This window comes from Bombina bombina, chromosome 1, assembly GCF_027579735.1.
Source record: "Bombina bombina isolate aBomBom1 chromosome 1, aBomBom1.pri, whole genome shotgun sequence".
NCBI lineage: Eukaryota > Metazoa > Chordata > Amphibia > Anura > Bombinatoridae > Bombina > Bombina bombina.
Genome location: NC_069499.1, coordinates 1,187,735,059 through 1,187,751,390, shown reverse-complemented (window position 1 = coordinate 1,187,751,390; position 16,332 = coordinate 1,187,735,059). Strand labels below are relative to the sequence as shown.

The 16,332-nt window shown below is 42.4% G+C and overlaps 1 long non-coding RNA gene across 1 annotated transcript in view; it reads left to right on the top strand.

Annotated features, from left to right (window-relative positions):
* LOC128647170 (uncharacterized) overlaps positions 1-15,218 on the top strand; it is an 82,545-nt gene extending 67,327 nt beyond the window's left edge. Inside the window, exon 3 of the long non-coding RNA XR_008400361.1 lies at positions 15,179-15,218. This is a non-coding gene — a long non-coding RNA (uncharacterized LOC128647170). The remainder of the gene's footprint in view (positions 1-15,178) is intronic.
* Positions 15,219-16,332: the final 1,114 nt, after the last annotated feature.

Below are 16,332 nucleotides of genomic sequence, written 5' to 3'. Positions count from 1 at the left end.
CCTTTCAAAGGGCAGACCTTATTCGGGCCCGGCTTGAAGGAAATTATTGCTGACATTACGGGAGGTAAGGGCCACGCCCTTCCTCAGGACAGGGCCAAACCAAAGGCCAAACAGTCTAATTTTCGTGCCTTTCGTAACTTCAAGGCAGGAGCAGCTTCAACTTCCTCCGCTCCAAAACAGGAAGGAACTACTGCTCGTTACAGACAGGGTTGGAAAGGCAACCAGTCATGGAACAAGGGCAAGCAGGCCAGAAAGCCTACTCCTGCCCCTAAGACAGCATGAAGACAGGGCCCCCTATCCGGAGACGGATTTAGTGGGGGGCAGACTTTCTCTCTTCGCCCAGGCTTGGGCAAGAGATGTGCAGGATCCCTGGACGTTGAAGATTATATCTCAGGGATACCTTCTGGATTTCAAAACCTCTCCTCCACAAGGGAGGTTCCATCTGTCGAGGTTATCAACAAACCTAGTAAAGAAAGAGGCATTTCTACAATGTGTACAAGACCTCTTAGTCATGGGAGTGATCCACTCAGTTCCGCGAACGGAACAGGGACAAGGATTTTACTCAAATCTATTTGTGGTTCCCAAAAAAGAGGGAACCTTCAGACCAATCTTGGACTTAAAGGGACACTAAACCCAAATTTTTTCTTTCATGATTCAGATAGAGCATGCAATTTTAAGCAACTTTCTAATTTACTCCTATTATCAAATTTTTTTCCTTCTCTTGGTATCTTTATTTGAAATGCAAGAATGTAAGTTTAGATGCCGGCCCATTTTTGGTGAATAACCTGGGTTATTCTTGCTGATTGGTGGATAAATTCATCCACCAATAAAAAAAGAGCTGTCCAGAGTCCTGAAACAAAAAAGAAGCTTAGATGCCTTCTTTTTCAAATAAAAATAGCAAGTGAATGAAGAAAAATTGATAATAGGAGTAAATTAGAAAGTTGCTTAAAATTGCATGCTCTATCTGAATCATGAAACAAAAATTTGAGTTCAGTGTCCCTTTAAAGATCTTAAACAAATTCCTAAGGGTACCATCATTCAAGATGGAAACCATTCGAACCATCCTACCCATGATCCAAGAGGGTCAATATATGACCACAGTGGACTTAAAGGATGCTTACCTTCACATACCGATTCACAAAGATCATTATCGGTACCTAAGGTTTGCCTTTCTAGACAGGCATTACCAGTTTGTAGCTCTTCCCTTCGGGTTAGCTACGGCCCCGAGAATTTTTACAAAGGTTCTGGGCTCACTTCTGGCGGTACTAAGACCACGAGGCATAGCGGTGGCTCCGTACCTAGACGACATTCTGATACAAGCGTCAAGTTTTCAAAATGCAAAGTCTCATACAGAGATAGTTCTAGCATTTCTGAGGTCGCATGGGTGGAAAGTGAACGTGGAAAAGAGTTCTCTGTTACCACTCACAAGGGTTCCTTTTCTAGGGACTCTTATAGATTCTGTAGAGATGAAGATTTACCTGACGGAGTCCAGGTTATCAAAGATTCTCAATGCTTGCCGTGTCCTTCATTCCATTCCAAGCCCATCAGTAGCTCAGTGCATGGAGGCAATCGGCTTAATGGTCGCAGCAATGGACATAGTGCCATTTGCGCGCCTGCATCTCAGACCGCTGCAACTATGCATGCTAAGTCAATGGAACGGGGATTACTCAGATCTGTCCCCTTTGCTAAATCTGGACCAGGAGACCAGTGATTCTCTTCTCTGGTGGTTGTCACCGGTTAATCTTCCAAAGGAATGACCTTTCGCAGACCAGATTGGACGATTGTAACAACGGATGCCAGCCTTCTAGGCTGGGGAGCAGTCTGGAATTCCCTGAAGGCTCAGGGATCGTGGACTCAGGAGGAGAAACTCCTTCCAATAAACATTCTAGAATTAAGAGCAATATTCAATGCTCTTCTAGCTTGGCCTCAGTTAGCAAAACTGAGGTTCATCAGATTTCAGTCGGACAACATCACGACTGTGGCTTACATCAATCATCAAGGGGGAACCAGGAGTTCCCTAGCGATGTTGGAAGTCTCGAAGATAATTCGCTGGGCAGAGTCTCACTCTTGCCACCTGTCAGCGATTTACATCCCAGGCGTGGAGAACTGGGAGGCGGATTTCCTAAGTCGCCAGACTTTTCATCCGGGAGAGTGGGAACTTCAACCGGAGGTATTTGCTCAACTGATTCGTCGTTGGGGCAAACCGGATCTGGATCTCATGGCATCTCGCCAGAACGCGAAGCTTCCTTGTTACGGATCCAGGTCCAGGGACCCGGGAGCGGTGCTGGTAGATGCATTAGCAGCCCCTTGGGTTCTCAACATAGCTTATGTGTTTCCACCATTTCCGTTGCTACCTCGACTGATTGCCAGGATCAAACAGGAGAGGGCATCGGTAATTCTGATAGCGCCTGCGTGGCCACGCAGGACCTGGTATGCAGACCTAGTGGACATGTCGTCCTGTCCACCATGGTCTCTACCTCTGAGGCAGGACCTTCTAATTCAGGGTCCTTTCAACCATCCAAACCTAATTTCTCTGAGGCTGACTGCCTGGAAATTGAACGCTTGATTCTATCAAAGCGTGGGTTTTCGGATTCGGGTATTGATACATTAATACAGGCTCGGAAGCCTGTGACCAGAAAAATTTACCATAAGATATGGCGTAAATATTTATATTGGTGCGAATCCAAGAGTTACTCATGGAGTAAGGTTAGGATTCCTAGGATATTGGCTTTTCTACAAGAGGGGTTAGAAAAGGGTTTATCCTCTAGTTCGCTAAAGGGACAGATTTCCGCTCTGTCTATTCATTTACACAAACGTCTGGCAGAGAATCCAGACGTCCAGGCTTTTTGTCAGGCTTTGGCTAGAATTAAGCCTGTGTTTAAAGCTGTTGCTCCTCCGTGGAGCTTAAACTTGGTTCTTAAAGTTCTTCAGGGTGTTCCGTTTGAACCCCTTCATTCCATTGATATTAAGCTTTTATCTTGGAAAGTTTTGTTTTTGATGGCTATTTCCTCGGCTCGAAGAGTCTCTGAGTTATCTGCCTTACATTGTGATTCTCCTTATCTGATCTTTCATTCAGACAAGGTAGTCCTGCGTACTAAACCTGGGTTTTTACCTAAGGTTGTTTCTAACAGGAATATCAATCAAGAGATTGTTGTTCCATCATTATGTCCTAATCCTTCTTCAAAGAAGGAACGTCTTTTGCATAATCTAGACGTGGTCCATGCTCTGAAGTTCTACTTACAGGCAACTAAAGATTTTCGACAAACTTCTTCTCTGTTTGTCGTTTACTCTGGACAGAGGAGAGGTCAAAAGGCTTCGGCTACCTCTCTCTCTTTTTGGCTTCGTAGCATAATACGTTTAGCCTATGAGACTGCTGGACAGCAGCCTCCTGAAAGAATTACAGCTCATTCCACTAGAGCTGTGGCTTCCACCTGGGCCTTTAAGAACAAGGCCTCTGTTGAACAGATTTGCAAGGCTGCAACTTGGTCTTCACTTCATACTTTTTCCAAATTTTCCAAATTTGACACTTTTGCTTCTTCGGAGGCTGGTTTTGGGAGAAAGGTTCTACAGGCAGTGGTTCCTTCTGTTTAATGTTCCTGCCTTGTCCCTCCCATCATCCGTGTACTTAGCTTTGGTATTGGTATCCCATAAGTAATGGATGACCCGTGGACTGAACACACTTAACAAGAGAAAACATAATTTATGCTTACCTGATAAATTTATTACTCTTGTAGTGTGTTCAGTCCACGGCCCGCCCTGTCTTTTTGAGGCAGGTTCTAAATTTTAAAATTATAACTCCAGTCACCACTGCACCCTATAGTTTCTCCTTTCTCGTCTTGTTTCGGTCGAATGACTGGATATGACATGTGAGGGGAGGAGCTATATAGCAGCTCTGCTTGGGTGATCCTCTTGCAACTTCCTGTTGGGAAGGAGAATATATCCCATAAGTAATGGATGACCCGTGGACTGAACACACTACAAGAGAAATAAATTTATCAGGTAAGCATAAATTATGTTTTTTTGCTTGTTTACATTTATCAAAGTGTTTTCCAAGCTTGCTGGTCTCATTGCTAGTCTGTTTAAACATGTCTGACATAGAGGAAACTCCTTGTTCATTATGTTTAGAAGCCATTGTGGAACCCCCTCTTAGAATGTGTACCAAATGTACTGATTTTACTTTAAGTTATAAAGATCATATTCTGTCTTTAAAAGATTTATCACCAGAGGAAATTGACAAGGGGGAAGTTATGCCGACTAACTCGCCCCACGTGTCAGAACCTTTGACTCCTGCTCAAGGGACTCCCGCTCAAGTGGTGCATCTAGCGCGCCCATGGCGTTTACTTTACAAGACATGCTGGCAGTTATGGATCATACCCTTACAGCGGTATTGTCCAAACTACCAGGGTTCAAGGAAAGCGAGACAGCTCTGGGACTAGAAAAAATACAGAGCTCTCTGATGCTTTAGTAGCTATGTCTGATATCCCCTCACAATATGCAGAAGCTGAGGCAGGAGTGCTTCTTTCTGTGGGTGATTTTTCTGACTCAGGGAAGATGCTTCAACCTGATTCTGATATGTCTACATTTAAATTTAAGTTTGAAACCTCCGCGTGTTGCTCAGGGAGGTTTTAGCTACTCTGGATGACTGTGACACCATTATAGTGCCAGAGAAATTGTGTAGATTGTATAAATACTATGCAGTGCCTGTTTACACTGAAGTTTTTTCTAATACCTAAAAGGTTTTCAGAAATTATTACTAAGGAATGGGATAGACCAGGTGTACCGTTCTCTCCCCCTCCTATTTTTAAGAAAATGTTTCCAATAGATGCCGCTACACGGGACTTATGGCAAACGGTCCCTAAGGTGGAGGGAGCAGTTTCTACCCTAGCTAAGCGTACAACTATTCCCATCGAGGACAGTTGTGCTTTCCTAGATCCAATGGATAAAAAGTTAGAGGGTTACCTTAAGAAAATGTTTATTCAACAAGGTTTTATTCTCCAGCCTCTTGCATGCATTGCCCCGGTCACTGCTGCTGCGGCCTTCTGGTTTGAGTCTCTGGAAGAGGCCTTACAGGTAGAAACTCTCTGGTTTGAGTCTCTGGAAGAGGCCTTACAGGTAGAAACTCCATTGGATGATATACTTGACAAGCTTAAAGCGCTTAAGCTAGCCAATTCATTTGTTTCTGACGCCGTTGTTCATTTAACCAAACTAACGGCTAAGAACTCAGGTTTTGCTATACAGGCGTGTAGGGCGCTATGGCTTAAATCCTGGTCAGCTGACGTTACTTCAAAGTCTAAGCTTCTCAACATTCCCTTCAAGGGGCAGACCCTATTCGGGCCTGGACTGAAGGAGATAATTTCTGATATTACTGGCAGAAAAGGTCATGCCCTTCCTCAGGATAGGTCTAATAAATTAAGGACCAAACAAACTAATTTTCGTGCCTTTCGAAACTTTAAGACGAGCGCGGCATCAACTCCCTCTAATGCAAAACAAGAGGGAAATTTTGCCCAGTCCAAGCCGGTCTGGAGACCTAACCAGGCCTGGAACAAAAGTAAGCAGGCCAAGAAGCCTACTGCTGCCTCTAAGACAGCATGAAAGATCAGCCCCCGATCCGGTAACGGATCTAGTAGGGGGCAGACTTTCTCTCTTCGCCCAGGCTTGGGCAAGAGATGTCCAGGATCCCTGGGCGTTGGAAATTGTGTCCCAGGGATATCTTCTGGACTTCAAAGCTTCTTTCCCAAAAGGAAGATTTCACCTCTCACAATTATCTGCAGACCAGTTAAAGAGAGAGGCATTCTTACATTGTGTTCAAGACCTCCTAGTTATGGGAGTGATCCACCCAGTTCCAAAGGAGGAACAGGGGCAAGGCTTCTATTCAAATCTCTTTTTGTGGTTCCCAAGAAAGAGGGAACCTTCAGACCAATCTTAGATATCAAGATCCTAAACAAATTTCTCAGGGTCCCATCTTTCAAGATGGAGACTATTCGAACCATCCTACCTATGATCCAGGAGGGTCAATACATGACTACCGTGGACTTAAAGGTTGCTTATCTTCACATTCCGATACACAAAGATCATCATCGGTTTCTCAGGTTCGCCTTCCTAGACAGGCATTACCAGTTTGTGGCTCTTCCCTTTGGGTTAGCTACGGCACCAGGAATCTTTACAAAGGTTCTGGGGTCACTTCTGGCGGTCCTAAGGCCGCAGGGCATAGTAGTAGCCCCTTACTTAGATGAAATTCTGATACAGGTGTCGAATTTCCAAATTGCCAAGTCCCATACGGACATTGTTCTGGCATTCCTGAGATCTCATGGGTGGAAAGTGAACGAAAAGAAGAGTTCTCTATCCCCTCTCACAAGAGTTTCCTTCCTGGGAACTCTGATAGATTCTGTAGAAATGAGGATTTACCTGACAGAGGACAGGTTGTCAAAACTTCTAAATTCCTGCCGTGTTCTTTATTATACTTCTCACCCTTCAGTGGCTCATTGTATGGAAGTAATCGGCTTAATGGTAGCGGCAATGGACATAGTTCCGTTTGCCCGCCTACATCTCAGACCGCTGCAACTCTGCATGCTCAGTCAGTGGAATGGGGATTACACAGATGTGTCTCCTCTACTAAATCTGGATCAAGAGACCAGGGATTCTCTTCTCTGGTGGCTATCTCGGGTCCATCTGTCCAAAGTTATGACCTTCCGCAGGCCAGATTGGACAGATGCCAGCCTTCTGGGCTGGGGTGCAGTCTGGAACTCTCTGAAGGCTCAGGGGTCGTGGACTTAAACATTCTTAAACATTCTGGAACTAAGAGCGATAGTCAATGCTCTTCAGGCTCTTCAGGCTTGGCCTCAGCTAGCGGCAGTGAGGTTCATCAGATTTCAGTCGGACAACATCACGACTGTAGCTTACATCAACCATCAAGGGGGAACAAGGAGTTCCCTAGCGATGTTGGAGGTTTCAAATATAATTCATTGGGCAGAGATTCACTCTTGCCATCTATCAGCTATCCATATCCCAGGAGTAGAGAACTGGGAGGCAGATTTTCTAAGTCGACAGACTTTTCATCCGGGGGAGTGGGAGCTCCATCCGGAGGTGTTTGCACAGTTGATTCAACGTTTGGGCAAACCAGAACTGGATCTCATGGCGTCTCGCCAGAACGCCAAGCTTCCTTGTTACGGATCCAGGTCCAGGGATCCCAAGGCAGCGCTGATAGATGCTCTAGCAGAACCTTGGTCCTTCAACCTGGCTTATGTGTTTCCACCGTTTCCTCTGCTCCCTCGTCTGATTGCCAAGATCAAACAGGAGAGAGCATTGGTAATTTTGATATAACCTGCGTGGCCACGCAGGACTTGGTATACAGATCTGGTGGACATATCATCCTTTCCACCATGGACTCTGCCTCTGTGGCAGGACCTTCTACTTCAGGGTCCTTTCAACCATCCAAATCTAATTTCTCTGCGGCTGACTGCTTGGAGATTGAACGCTTGATTTTATCAAAGCGTGGTTTCTCCGAGTCGGTCATTGCTACCTTAATACAGGCGCGAGAGCCTGTCACCAGGAAAATCTATCATAAGATATGGTGTAAAAATCTTCATTGGTGTGAATCCAAGGGTTACTCATGGAGTAAGGTCAGGATTCCTAGGATATTATCTTTTCTCCAAGAAGGATTGGAGAAGGGTTTGTCAGCTAGTTCCTTAAAAGGACAGATTTCTGCTCTGTCTATTCTTTTGCACAAACGTCTGGCTGAGGTTCCAGACGTGCAGGCGTTTTGTCAGGCTTTAGTCAGAATCAAGCCTGTGTTTAAACCTGTTGCTCCACCTTGGAGTTTAAATTTAGTTCAAGGGGTTCCGTTTGAACCTTTGCATTCCATAGATATTAAGCTCTTATCCTGGAAGGTTCTGTTTTTAGTAGCTATCTCCTCGGCTCAAAGAGTTTCGGAGTTATCTGCTTTACAATGTGATTCCCCTTATCTCATTTTTCATGCAGATAAGGTAGTGTTACGTACCAAACCTGGTTTTTTTACCTAAGGTGGTATCTAATAAAAATATCAATCAGGAGATTGTTGTACCGTCACTGTGTCCTAATCCTTCTTCAAAGAAGGAACGTCTTTTACACAATCTTGACGTGGTTCGTGCTTTAAAGTTTTATTTACAAGCTACTAAAGATTTTCGTCAAACATCTGCATTGTTTGTTGTCTACTCTGGACAGAGGAGAGGCCAAAAGGCTTCAGCAACCTCTCTTTCTTTTGGCTAAGGAGTATAATACGCTTATCTTATGAGACTGCTGGCCAGCAGCCTCCTGAAAGGATTACAGCTCATTCTACTAGAGCGGTAGCTTCCACATGGGCTTTTAAAAATGAGACTTCTGTTGAACAGATTTGTAAGGCGGCGACTTGGTCTTCGCTTCATACTTTTCCAAAGTTCTATAAATTTGATACTTTTGCTTCTTCGGAGGCTATTTTGGGAGAAAGGTCTTGCAGGCAGTGGTGCCTTCCGTTTAAGCGCCTGCCTTGTCCCTCCCTTCATCCGTGTCCTATAGCTTTGGTATTGGTATCCCGCAAGTAATGGATGATCCGTGGACTGGATACACCTTACAAGAGAAAACATAATTTATGCTTACCTGATAAATTTATTTCTCTTGTGGTGTATCCAGTCCACGGCCCGCCCTGTCATTTTAAGGCAGGTGTTTTTTATTTTTAAACTACAGTCACCACTGCACCCTATAGTTTCTCCTTTCTCTTGCTTGTCTTCGGTCGAATGACTGGTAGTGGCAGTTAGGGGAGGAGCTATATAGACAGCTCTGCTGTGGGTGATCCTCTTGCAGCTTCCTGTTGGGAAGGAGAATATCCCACAAGTAATGGATGATCCGTGGACTGGATACACCACAAGAGAAATTTATCAGGTAAGCATAAATTATGTTTTTATTGTTTTACAAGACAAGGTTGTTCTTAGAATAATATCGGATTTTTGTTTTCCTAAAGTGGGTTCCGATTTTCACAAGGACCAGGACATTGTATTTCCTTTTTATCCAGGAAGAAAGACTCTTAGGGTAAACAATGACATTGATTTGGATGTAGTCTGATGTCTACATATCTATGTCAAGAAACTGAAAATTTTCACAAGACAGATAATTTATTTGTACTTTCAAAAGGTCCTTGTCAAGGCCAAGCTCCCTTGAGATCTACCATTTCAGGCTGGATCATGGAGACAATCTCTAGAGCTTATAGACAAAAAGGGGATCAGGTACCGGATGGTTTAAAGGCACATTCTACTAGGGTAGTTTCAACTTACTGGGCACTTGAGGCAGATGCTACACCAGAAGAGATTTGTCAGACTGCAGTTTGGCAGTCTTATCATACATTTTTATTTCTTACTAGAAATTTAGCTTCTGCTAGGTTTGTTCTGAAGATTCAGTCTTTGGTTTTGTCAAATTTAAACTCTTGTCCCTTTCCCTGGTTAATAGTTACCAGGCTCCCTCCCCTTTTTGTCTGTTTTTTATTTTAGGCTGCATATCACTAGGAGAAGGAAAGGGTGAGGCTTCTGAGCTACCTATGTACAGGTAACTGTAATGCTCATGGGATATTTCCCTATCAGACCAAACTTGGCCAGTAGTCTTCTTATCCCGGCATCAAGTGGAAGGATAAGGAAATATCCCAGAACAAAGTGAGTTCAAGAAATAAGGTAAGCAGTACTCACGGTAGACAGGGCAGTCATTTACGGAAACAAGAGAAAGGCAATCCAGCAGATTAGCAGTACAGGGGTAATCTGAAGTCAGAATAGTCAGGAACAGGCAGAGGTCAGCAACAAAGGTAATCCAGCAGCTTAGGGGTAAACCAGAAGGATGGTCAGGAACAGACATAGGTCGGCAACAAAGGTAATCCAGCAGTTTAGCAATTCAGGTAAAGCAGTAAAATAGTCAGGCAGAGTTCAGCAATGGTAAGGCAGTCAAGCAATTCAGGGGTTAAACAGGCAGAGTGGCCAGAAAGGCAGAGTTCAGCAATGGATAGGCAATCAAGCAATTCAGGGGTTAAACAGCTAGAGTGGTTAGACAAGCAGAATTCAGCAATGATAAGGCAATCCAGCAATATTAGCAGTACAAGCACCCAGGAAAACACAATGTGAATACCTATACTTAGGCAGTGAAGAGAAGTGAAGGAGGTACTTACATAGGCGCCTGTTCGCAGCAAGGAGACCTCCCAGGTGAATCTAGAGCGGCATCGTATACTACAGAGTGCGTCAATGACATCATCACTGTGAGCCCACAACAACCACCGTGACAATGGCAACGACCATGCTCACGGAGCTGCGAGTCACGCTGAGATCATAGCAATGGCTATGATCACAGAGGAGTGGCGTGACATAGCCCCCCACTCAAGGGTTCCCTCCAGGAACAAAGAGTCGGTTTCAAATGATAGCGCTGCGGAATCTGTTGGCGCTCTACAAATAACCGATAATAATAATAATAAAAAAAGAATGAGCCGCATGGAATTTGGAGACCAAAGATGGAGCATGCACATCACGGGCAGGGACCCAGGAATGATCCGCCACAGAGTAACCCTTCCAGTAGATGAGGTATTGGAGCTGCCTGCGTTTAATTTTGGAGTCCATGATCCTAGCAACCTCATACTCCGGTTCTCCTTGAATCATGAGTAGAGAAGGAGAACATCTGAGTCGAGTATATTTACTCGTGATGTAGGGTTTGAGCAGGGAGATGTGAAAGACCGGGTGAATGTGCAAGGTCTTAGGCCACTCTGTAGGCAACAGGAGAAAGTCTTTTGAGGACTTTATAAGGACCAATGTACCGAGTTCCTAATTTGTGACAAGGTTGACGTAAGCAGATATGTCGTGTAGGGACCCAGACACGATCACCCTCGGAAAAGGCTTGATGATGATCTGCAAACCTCTTGTATCTGGAGATGGTATACCGTAACTGAGAGCGTATTTGTTGCCAATGGGTGGTGAGGTCAGTGAAGCGATACTCTGCAGCAGGGACTCCTGTGGAATGAGCAGAAAGAGGAAAAACACGAGGTTGATAACCAGCTGCGACCTGGAAAGAAGAGCACCGTAGAGAAGAATCCCAATGAGTGTTCTTTGCCAGTTCAGCTAGGGGTTACAAGCCAGACCAATTGGTATGCTGTGAATTGACATAAGCTCTGATATAAGCTTCAAGATCCTGATTGGTCCTTTCCGTCTGCCTGTTAGTCTGGGGCTTATAACCAGAGGACAAAGAAACAGTGGTTCCAAGCAATTTTGCGAAAGCTTCTCCAAAAGGACGATGTTCACAGGTATACCATGGAGCCTTAATACGTGTAACAGAAAAAGAGTGGACAATTCTTGGGCTGTAGGTAACTTTGGTAATGAGCAAGTTTGGAGAATCGATCCACCACAACCCAGATAAATGTATGATGGTCAGAAGGAGGGAGATCTACAACAAAATCCTTGACACTGTGTCCATGGTTGTTTAGGTATGGACAATGGTTGAAGTAGGCCATGAGGTAGGGAACGGGGGTCTTATTAACCCCACAAGTCTGACAAGCCTTGACATAATCCTGAGAATCCGACTTCATGGTAGGCCACCACATGTGTTGAGGAAGGAGTTTAAAGGTTCTTGTGAAACCAGGATGACCTGACAGCTTGCTATCATGAGCATAGGAGAGCGAAGATTTGGGGGAACATAAAGGATCTCAGGAGCCGCATGGGCTTCAGAAGGTTTTCTTGACTGGGCATGTTGCAGTCTTTGAAGAAGAGAAGTGTTAAGCTGAGCAACTACACATGAGGGAGGTATGATGTGTTTGATAGGAGCTTCAGAGGAGTCACTAGTCTGAGGAAACTGACGGGAAAGGGCATCAGCCTTTTTTATTCTTAGTCCCAGGAAGGTAAGAGACTAAAGTTTAAAAGGGGAAAAGAATAGGGCCCACCTGGCCTGTCAAGGATTGAGACAGTGAGCAGTCTCTAGGTACATCAGATTCTTGTGGTCAGTAAGAATTTGAATGGGGGTGGTGGTACCCTCTAGCCCATGACTCCATTCAGTCAGGGCCATCTTAATGGCTAAGAGTTCACGATCACCCACATCGTAATTCCTCTCTGCAGGAGTAAACTGCAGGTCAGGATCAGGATGGTGGAGCACAGGAGCAGTACAAAAAACTTTTTTCAGATGAGAGAAAGCATCCACAGCTACAGGAGGCCAATTTTTTGCAGTCTCTGTTTCGTTTAGTCAGCTCAGCGAGTGGAGCAATGATTTGGGAGACGTTTTTTTTTTTATAAACTTGCAATAATAATTGGAGTACCCCAAGAATCTCTGTAGGTCCTTTTAATGAAGTGGGCTGAGGCCATTCCAGAACTGCGGTTAGCTTTGTCGGATCCATGTCAAAACCTTCCTTCGAGAAGACATAGCCAAGGAACTGGATTTGAACTTGATGAAACTCACATTTCTACAGTTTGGCTACCAGAGAATTATTTCTGAGGCGAGCAGTACCTGTTTTACATGCTCATGATGTTTCTCAAGGGTGGATGAGAATATGAGGATGTCATCCAAATAGACGATGACGGTGCAATTAAGGAGGTCACGGAAGACATTGTTGACGAATGCTTAGAAGACAGCAGGGGCATTACACAGCCCAAAAGGCATTGTGAGGTATTTCATTTAAAATTAGATTTTTTGGGGGGTAAACTGTCCCTTTAACATTTTTATACCAAATAGATATTCTTTTTATTGCAATTGTTTTTCAGTAGCCATTTGTCACCCACCATTTGCCTTATTTGGAGAAGCCAACCCAGGCTTGAGTCTGCAGACAAACAGGCTAGCTATGACATGAATATAAAGTGGATCGTTTTGCAGTTGTTTTCAGCTAAAGCCAATTTGTGAAGTTCTTTATGGTTCTTTTTAGGATGCCTGATGTTCTCGCCATTCTTGTGTAGTGCTCTAGAAAGCACGTTCGTAGTTTTCCAAAGCTTTCAAAGAAGTTTGCGCAAGACCTCTTGGCTCTTAGGGTGCTTGCTCTTATTGCTTCCTGGAAACAGTCCCGGGATGTTTTTTTCTATATTTTAATTTGTTCCAAAGGATAAATAAATGTTTTGCTCAGTTCTGGATTATCTGAAAGTGTTTATGGTTCTTTGATAGAGTTGAAAATTGCATTTTGTTATTTTTACTGTGAAAATTGTGTGGATTCAGGGTTACATTGAAGGATCTTAAAGGGACACTATACCCAAAAAAAATTATTTCGTGATTCAGATTGAGCATGAAATTTTACTCCTATTATCAAATTTTCTTCATTCTCTTGGTATCTTTATTTGAAATGCAAGAATGTAAGTTTAGATGCCGGCCCATTTTTGGTGAACAACCTGGGTTGTCCTTGCTGATTGGTGGATAAATTCATCCACCAATAAAAAAGTGCTGTCCAGAGTACTGAAACCAAAAAAAAGCTTAGATGCCTTCTTTTTCAAATAATGATAGCAAGAGAACGAAGAAAAAATGATAATAGGAGTAAATTAGAAAGTTGCTTAAAATTGCATGCTCTTTCTGAATTACAAAAGAAAAAATTTGGGTTCAGTGTCCCTTTAAGTTTACCTTGTTGTTCCCTTTCATCCAAATATTTTAATGCCCTAAATTTTGTAGTAGCTCTTCCTTTTGGGCTTACAATAATTCCATGATTTTTCACTATTCTACTTATTTTCTAGCAGTTCTAGCAAATGTTCAGAGCTTGAGGAATCGCTGACTTGTTAAATTTTAATATATGTTCAACCCGGAGAAAAGCGCTATATAGGTGATTGTTATTGTTGAGGATGATGGATGATGATGATATCCTGGTGGAATCTGTATCTAGAGAGGAATCTATTTGCTATGCTTGTTTATAAATACATTTCTTCTGAGCTCACAATAATGGGTTAGTATAACCAAAAACACTCTAATGCTATTAAGTTTGAGGCTACTTGAAGTATGTTATCTCTGAGGAAGCGCATGTGCGAAACTAATCAGTACTTGGGAGTGTACTTCTTACTTGTATGCTCCACATTGAATAAACCGTTGTTTTTTTACTGGCTGACAAGGACTCAGTTTTCTTTTTTATTGGATTATACTTTAAGAATGTTTCCTAGAACAATGTCATTTTATGAATCTGTTGAATTCCAAGTGATTCCAAACACCCCAGACTCTGACATGGACATCTGGCAATAACAGTATCCAACTGTGATGCTGAAAACTTTTTTTTTTATATAATAACCTTTTTAATAAACCAATTCCAGTTAAACAGATGCACTTGTCTTTTCCTTATTTATTCCATGTAGCCTACAGAGACATTAACTTATTTGTCTTCATTTATATCTGCTTTAGCTGAAGGAGAATTTTACTATAAAAACTGACCTGCTTTTGAAACAAAACTGTATAACGCATATATGCTCTTGTGGGCATGAATCCTAGGGGAATGCTGGTGCTTTTTACCACAACTCACCACTTAAGCACTTCTGGAAGATGTTTTAAAGGGACACCTTTTTATAGGAAGCTTCCTTCAAAAGCAGCCATATTTTAAAATGGTTTTCCTGTAGAGTTTTGCTAGAAAACTCATTTTGCTTGTACACCATTAATGCATTAATTTCATGCATTTGTTCCCTGTCTTGGGTCCGTTTTCTTTACACTCTTCTACAGTTCATTCATTGTCTCCTAGAAGTTGGCTGTATGTTGAATCTGTACAGGATAAAAATTATGCTGCAGGAATAATTATGCCTAGAGCATTTAAATTCTTATTATACAAGTAGGTAATTTTATAATGAGCAAATTCTAAGTGTGGTCGCTATTCTTTTGAAGGAACTTTGAGTAAACATAAGGTGTGTTTTTTGTTTTTTTTATTATTAAATAGCATCATACAAAAGGATACAATAGAGCATACAAAAAGTTGTACTGAAAGAGATGGAGATGAAAGTACTAATATAAAGAATGTGAAATCTAAAGCAGGAGGGTCACTGTGAACATGAGGTCTTCTGGGAGAATAGGTTATAGTTAAAGTAGAGGTAGTCCCACATATAAAAGGAGATCATGGGCTGAGTTAAGTAGAGTGTACCCACTCTTCTCTCAGTCACTGTAAAATAAATTCATACATGTTGTTGCAGTCATTGTAAATTTCTATGTAATCTTTGCATTTAGTGGATGCCATTCACTTGTATTTGAGTTTATCTTTCTGTGTATCCGTCCACAGAGAACAAGAGGAAGAGCACAACCAGAAACCAATAATGAGGCGTAGGAGGAGGGGGTACTGTGAGTGCTGTCTGGAGATGTATTCTGAATTTAGTGAGGTGAGAGGGAGTGCACAAGCATTTATGGAGTAATGGTGAAACAAAGCACCAAAGTTAAACTAAGTGTGTGTGTGTGTATATATATATATATATATATATATATATATAATTTTTTTTTCCCCCACAGTGACGAATGCTAAAAATGTGATATATAATATAACCATTTATTCTAGCACCTGGTCAGTGAGAGGCATCAACGGTTTGCTCTTGATCCTTCACATTATCTCCTCATCAATGATCTTGCTACCCCACTAATTTGTGATCTCTTGGAGTGGCCTTGTGGGTATGTGTTATAAATCTATTTGTCTATTGCTGATCCTATGCTCTTCTTTTAATTTTGTAAATACTGTACACAGGCCTGTGTGTGCATGTGATGCATATTTCATATACTTATATACATAATATATGCATAATATACATTCTATATAATGCACAGATTATATACATCTATGCAGATTGTATACATATGTGTGTGTGTGTGTATGTATATATAGAGAAATGTGTATGTATATATTTAAATGTACACACACAATCTAATATACATGTGTGCAGAATACATTTTAGACATTTAGTATAGATATTATATATAAACACACATATATGTATCAATAATAAAAAAATATTACAACACATCTACTGTAATGGAATTCTTTAATGTATTGTGGAACAGCCCCATTAAGTCTGACCACTCACTCTGTCTCCCACGAGGCCTGAATGTCTTTAAATCACTCACTCTATGCACCCTCCCTACTTTTCAGCCAGACTGATCCATCAATCTAATTGCTTATTTGGATGTGGTCCATCTCCTTTGGCTATAAGCCCAGACCCTAAAAGTTTTTGTGCTCTTATACACTGTGTTTATAGTGCATGTTTCTGCTCTGTTTGATGCTACTAGTAGTGACCTTAAAACCAGCAGGGGAGTAAGGGTGCTTTGGTTCAACTAGCAATGCTCACAGTTGTTTGTTTGTTTTTTTGTTTTTTAAGCCTCCACTCTGCAGTGTTTTAAACGCATTCAGCCTTTGTTCATTTAGCATTGCAATTTTTAAAGGCACGTTAT